This window comes from Triticum aestivum, chromosome 1B (genome assembly GCF_018294505.1).
Source record: "Triticum aestivum cultivar Chinese Spring chromosome 1B, IWGSC CS RefSeq v2.1, whole genome shotgun sequence".
In the NCBI taxonomy this organism is placed as follows: Eukaryota; Viridiplantae; Streptophyta; class Magnoliopsida; order Poales; family Poaceae; genus Triticum; species Triticum aestivum.
In genome coordinates this window covers 19,225,159-19,231,249 of record NC_057795.1, presented here as the reverse complement: position 1 = coordinate 19,231,249, position 6,091 = coordinate 19,225,159, and positions in this window count along the sequence as shown.

Sequence of the window (6,091 nt, the reverse complement as noted above, 5' to 3'; positions counted from 1 at the left end):
GGAAAACATAGATGAAATTATACGCCTGGATGCTGATGCTTGGTCTGATAAACGAACACACGATAGGCTCTGCACAACTTCTGTGAAATTCATGTTCTATGTGTTAGATAGTGAGCAATTACTATTCATTGAGGGCCAAAGGCCAATACATATACATGTGTGTTAAAGTGCAGGAAACACCTTATACAATGGGGATATATATAAAGGGGACTATACACATCTAACTCCCCCTCCCCTTCAAACTCATGATGGGTCAACAACACTGAGTTTGGAGAGAAAGAAGCCATGCTGCGCTCGAGTTTGTGCCTTCGTGAAAAAGCCCACCAACTGTAACTCAGAAGGCACATAGTGAAGAGCGAGAGTCTGATCCTGCACAGCAGCACGCACAAAGTGGGAATCCACACCGATGTGCTTGGTGAGCTTATGCTTCACCGGGTCACGCGCAATAATGATAGCACCGGTACTGTCTGACAGTAAGGGAGTCGAGGTAGTAGCAGACACACCAAAATCCTCAAGTAACCACTGTAACCAGATCACCTCAGCCGTCAACATAGCCATGACTCGCAACTCAGCCTCTGTACTCGAGCGAGAAACTACAGTCTATTTTTTGTCTTCCAGGCAATAAGAGAGCCACCGAGAAAGACACAGTAAGCAGAGAACGAGCGTCGATCAGAGGGATCACTAGCCCAGGTAGCATCAGAGTAGGTCTGGAGCTCAAGAGAGCTAGAGCAGGGAAAGAAAAGGCGATGAGAGATCGTGCCACGAAGATATCGTAGAACACAGAGAAGATGACTATAATGGATAGAGGTGGGGGCCGAAACAAACTGACTCAGGATGTGGACATGATAGGAGATGCCAGGACGCGTAACAACAAGATAGACAAGGCTGCCAACGAGGTGACGTTAGCGAGTGGGATTAGAAAGAAGGTCACCATAAGAGGCCATAGGAGTCACAACAGTGCGCTCGTTACCGAGAGCAGCGCGAGCAAGAAGATCCTGAATATATTTTTCCTGGAAGATGTAGAAGACATCAGAGGTTGAGGAGATCTCAATTCCAAGAAAATAGCGAACTGGACCAAGATCAGTCATGAGGAACTGGTCGCGAAGGTGAGCCTTAACAAAGGCAATGTAGTCAGAGTCGTCACCAGTGATGATCATGTCATCAACATAGAGAACGAGAAGAGTTCGACCACGAGGAGACGTGTGAAGAAACAGTGTGGGATCATGATCACTGGGCAAGAAACCAGCGGCAGTCACCACAGAGGCGAAGCGCTCGAACCAGGTGCGAGTGGCCTGTTTAAGACCATAGAGGGAGCGGCAAAGTCTACAGACCATACCATCAGGAGCATAGTACCCCGGTGGTGGCTGCACATAAACCTCCTCACGCAACTGGCCATTGAGAAAGGAATTCTGGACATCAAGTTGAGAGATAGACCAATGACGAACAGAAGCCACAACAAGGGGAGTGCGGACAGTGGTCATGTGGGCCACAAGAGCGAATGTCTCATCATAATCGCGCCCCTGCTTCTGTTGAAAACCACGGGCCACAAGCCGAGCCTTGTAGCGCTTAAGAGAACCATCAGAGCGCGTCTTAATCTTGTAGACCCACGTACAGGTGATGGGACGAACACCGGAAGGGAGGGAAACGAGATCCCATGTGCCAGAGCGCTCAAGGGCAGCAAGCTCTTCGGCCATTTCAAGCTGCCATTCAGGCTGATGTTGGGGAATGTTGCAGAAAATTAAAAAAAATTCTACGGTTTCACGAAGATCCATCTATGAGTTCATCTAAGCAACGAGTCAAGGGAGATGCATCTACATACCACTTTGTAGATCGCGAGCGGAAGCGTTCAAAAGAACGGGGTTGAAGTAGTCGTTCTCGTCGTGATCCTATCACCGGAGATCCTAGCGCCGAACGGACGGCACCTCCGCGTTCAACACACGTACGGAGCGGATGACGTCTCCTCCTTCTTGATCCAGCAAGGGGGGAGGAGAGGTTGATGATGATGGCTCCAGCAGTAGCACAACGGCGTGGTGGTGGTGGAACATCAGCACTCCGGCAGGGCTTCGCCAAGCACGTGACGGAGGAGGAAGAGGTGTAGCAGGGGGAGGGGGCGCCAGGACTTCAGGGTGCCGCTGCCCCTCTCCCCCTCCCTTTATATAAGCCCCCAGGGGGGGGCACCGGCCCTGGGAGATTCAATCTCCCAAGGGGGCGGCGACCAAAGGGGGAGGAGTGCCCCCCAAGGCATGTGGTGCGCCCCCCCACCCTAGGGTTTCAACCCTAGGCGCAGGGGGTGGGCCTAGGGGGGCGCACCAGCCCACTATGGGCTGGCTCCCCTCCCACTTCAGCCCATGGGGCCCTCCGGGATGGGTGGCCCCACCCGATGGACCCCCGGGACCCTTCCGGTGGTCCCGGTACAATACCGGGTGACCCCGAAACTTTCCCGATGGCCGAAATAGCACTTCCTATATATAATTCTTTACCTCCGGACCATTCCGAAACTCCTCGTGACATCCGGGATCTCATCTGGGACTCCGAACAACATTCGGTATACTGCATACTCATATTCATACAACCCTAGCGTCACCGAACCTTAAGTGTGTAGACCCCACGGGTTCGGGAGACACGTAGACATGACCGAGACGGCTCTCGGGCAATAACCAACAGCGGGATCTGGATACCCATGTTGGTTCCCACATGCTCCTCGATGATCTCATCGGATGAACCACGATGTCGAGGATTCGAACAACCCCGTATACAATTCCCTTTGTCATTCGGTACGTTACATGCCCGAGACTCGATCGTTGGTATCCCAATACCTCGTTCAGTCTCGTTACCGGCAAGTCACTTTACTCGTACCGTAATGCATGATCCTGTGACCAAACACTTGGTCACTTTGAGCTCATCATGATGATGCATTACCGAGTGGGCCCAGAGATACCTCTCCGTCATACGGAGTGACAAATCCCAGTCTCGATCCATGTCAACCCAACAGACACTTTCGGAGATACCTGTAGTGCACCTTTATAGTCACCCAGTTACGTTGTGACGTTTGGTACACCCAAAGCACTCCTACAGTATCCGGGAGTTACACGATCTCATGGTCTAAGGAAGAGATACTTGACATTGAAAAAGCTCTAGCAAAACGAACTACACGATCTTGTGCTATGCTTAGGATTGGGTCTTGTCCATCACATCATTCTCCTAATGATGTGATCCCGTTGTCAATGACATCTAATGTCCATAGTCAGGAAACCATGACTATCCGTTGACCAACGAGCTAGTCAACTAGAGGCTCACTAGGGACATGTTATGGTCTATGTATTCACACATGTATTACGATTTCCGGATAATACAATTATAGCATGAATAAAAGACAATTATCATGAACAAGGAAATATAATAATAATGCTTTTATTATTGCCTCTAGGGCATATTTCCAACAGTCTCCCACTTGCACTAGAGTCAATAATCTAGTTACATTGTGATGAATCAAACACCCGTAGAGTTCTGGTGTTGATCATGTTTTGCTCGCGAGAGAGGTTTAGTCAACGATCTGCGACATTCAGATCCGTATGTACTTTGCAAATATCTATGTCTCCATCTTGAACATTTTCACGGATGGAGTTGAAACGACGCTTGATGTGCCTGGTCTTCTTGTGAAACCTGGGCTCCTTGGCAAGGGCAATTGCTCCAGTGTTGTCACAGAAGAGTTTGATCGGCCCCGACGCATTGGGTATGACTCATAGGTCGGTGATGGACTCCTTCACCCAAATTGCTTCATGCGCTGCCTCCGAGGCTGCCATGTACTCCGCTTCACATGTAGATCCCGCCACGACGCTCTGCTTGCAGCTGCACCAGCTTACTGCTCCACCATTCAACATATACACGTATCCGGTTTGTGACTTAGAGTCATCCAGATCTGTGTCGAAGCTAGCGTCGACGTAACCCTTTACGACGAGCTCTTCGTCACCTCCATAAACGAGAAACATGTCCTTCGTCCTTTTCAGGTACTTTAGGATATTCTTGACCGCTGTCCAGTGTTCCTTGCCGGGATTACTTTGGTACCTTCCTACCAAACTTACGGCAAGGTTTACATCAGGTCTGGTACACAGCATGGCATACATAATAGATCCTATGGCTGAGGCATAGGGGATGACGCTCATCTCTTCTTTATCTTTTGCCGTGGTCGGGCATTGAGCCGAGCTCAATCTCACACCTTGCAATACAGGCAAGAACCCCTTCTTGGACTGATCCATTTTGAACTTCTTCAAAATCTTATCAAGGTATGTGCTTTGTGAAAGACCTATGAGGCGTCTCGATCTATCTCTATAGATCTTGATGCCTAATATATAAGCAGCTTCTCCAAGGTCCTTCATTGAAAAACACTTATTCAAGTAGGCCTTAATGCTGTCCAAAAATTCTATATCATTTCCCATCAAAAGTATGTCATCTACATATAATATGAGAAATGCTACAGAGCTCCCACTCACTTTCTTGTAAACGCAGGCTTCTCCATAAGTCTGCATAAACCCAAACGCTTTGATCATCTCATCAAAGCGAATGTTCCAACTCCGAGATGCTTGCACCAGCCCATAAATGGATCGCTGGAGCTTGCATACTTTGTTAGCATTCTTAGGATCGACAAAACCCTCCGGCTGCATCATATACAGTTCTTCCTTAAGATGCCCGTTAAGGAATGCCGTTTTGACGTCCATCTGCCATATCTCATAATCATAGTATGCGGCAATTGCTAACATGATTCAGACGGACTTAAGCTTCGCTACGGGAGAGAAAGTCTCATCGTAGTCAATCCCTTGAACTTGCCGATAACCCTTAGCGACAAGTCGAGCTTTATAGATGGTGACATTACCATCCGCGTCCGTCTTCTTCTTAAAGATCCATTTGTTTTCTATCGCTCGCCGATCATCGGGCAAATCAGTCAAAGTCCATACTTTGTTTTCATACATGGATTCTATCTCGGATTTCATGGCTTCTAGCCATTTGTTAGAATCTGGGCCTGCCATCGCTTCTTCATAGTTCGAAGGTTCACCATTGTCTAACAACATGATTTCCAGGATAGGGTTGCCGTACCACTCTGGTGCGGAACGTGTCCTTGTGGACCTACGAAGTTCAGTAGCAACTTGATCCGAAGTACCTTGATCATCATCATTATTTTCCTCTTCAGTTGGTGTAGGCATCACAGGAACATTTTCCTGAGCTGCACTACTTTCCCGTTCAAGAGGTAGTACTTCATCGAGTTCTACTTTCCTCCCACTTACTTCTTTCGAGAGAAACTATTTTTCCAGAAAGGATCCGTTTTTGAGAACAAAGATCTTGCCCTCGGATCTTAAGTAGAAGGTATACCCAATGGTTTCTTTAGGATATCCTATGAAGACGCATTTTTCCGACTTGGGTTCGAGCTTTTCAGGTTGAAGTTTCTTGACATAAGCATCGCATCCCCAAACTTTTAGAAACGACAGCTTAGGTTTCTTCCCAAACCATAATTCATACGGTGTCGTCTCAACGGATTTAGACGGTGCCCTATTTAAAGTGAATGTAGCTGTCTCTAGAGCGTATCCCCAAAATGATAGCGGTAAATCGGTAAGAGACATCATAGATCGCACCATATCCAATAGAGTGCGATTACGACGTTCGGACACACCGTTTCGCTGAGGTGTTCCAGGCGGCGTGAGTTGTGAAACGATTCCACATTTTCTTAAGTGTGTACCAAATTCGTGACTTAAATATTCTCCTCCACGATCCGATCGTAAGAATTTTATCTTTCGATCACGTTGATTCTCTACTTCATTCTGAAATTCCTTGAACTTTTCAAAGGTCTCAGACTTGTGTTTCATCAAGTAGAGATACCCATATCTACTCAAGTCATCTGTGAGAGTGAGAACATAACGATATCCTCCGCGAGCCTCAACACTCATTGGACCGCACACATCGGTATGTATGATTTCCAACAAGTTGGTTGCTCGCTCCATTGTTCCGGAGAACGGAGTCTTGGTCATTTTGCCCATGAGGCATGGTTCGCATGTGTCAAATGATTCATAATCGAGAGACTCTAAAAGTCCATCAGCATGGA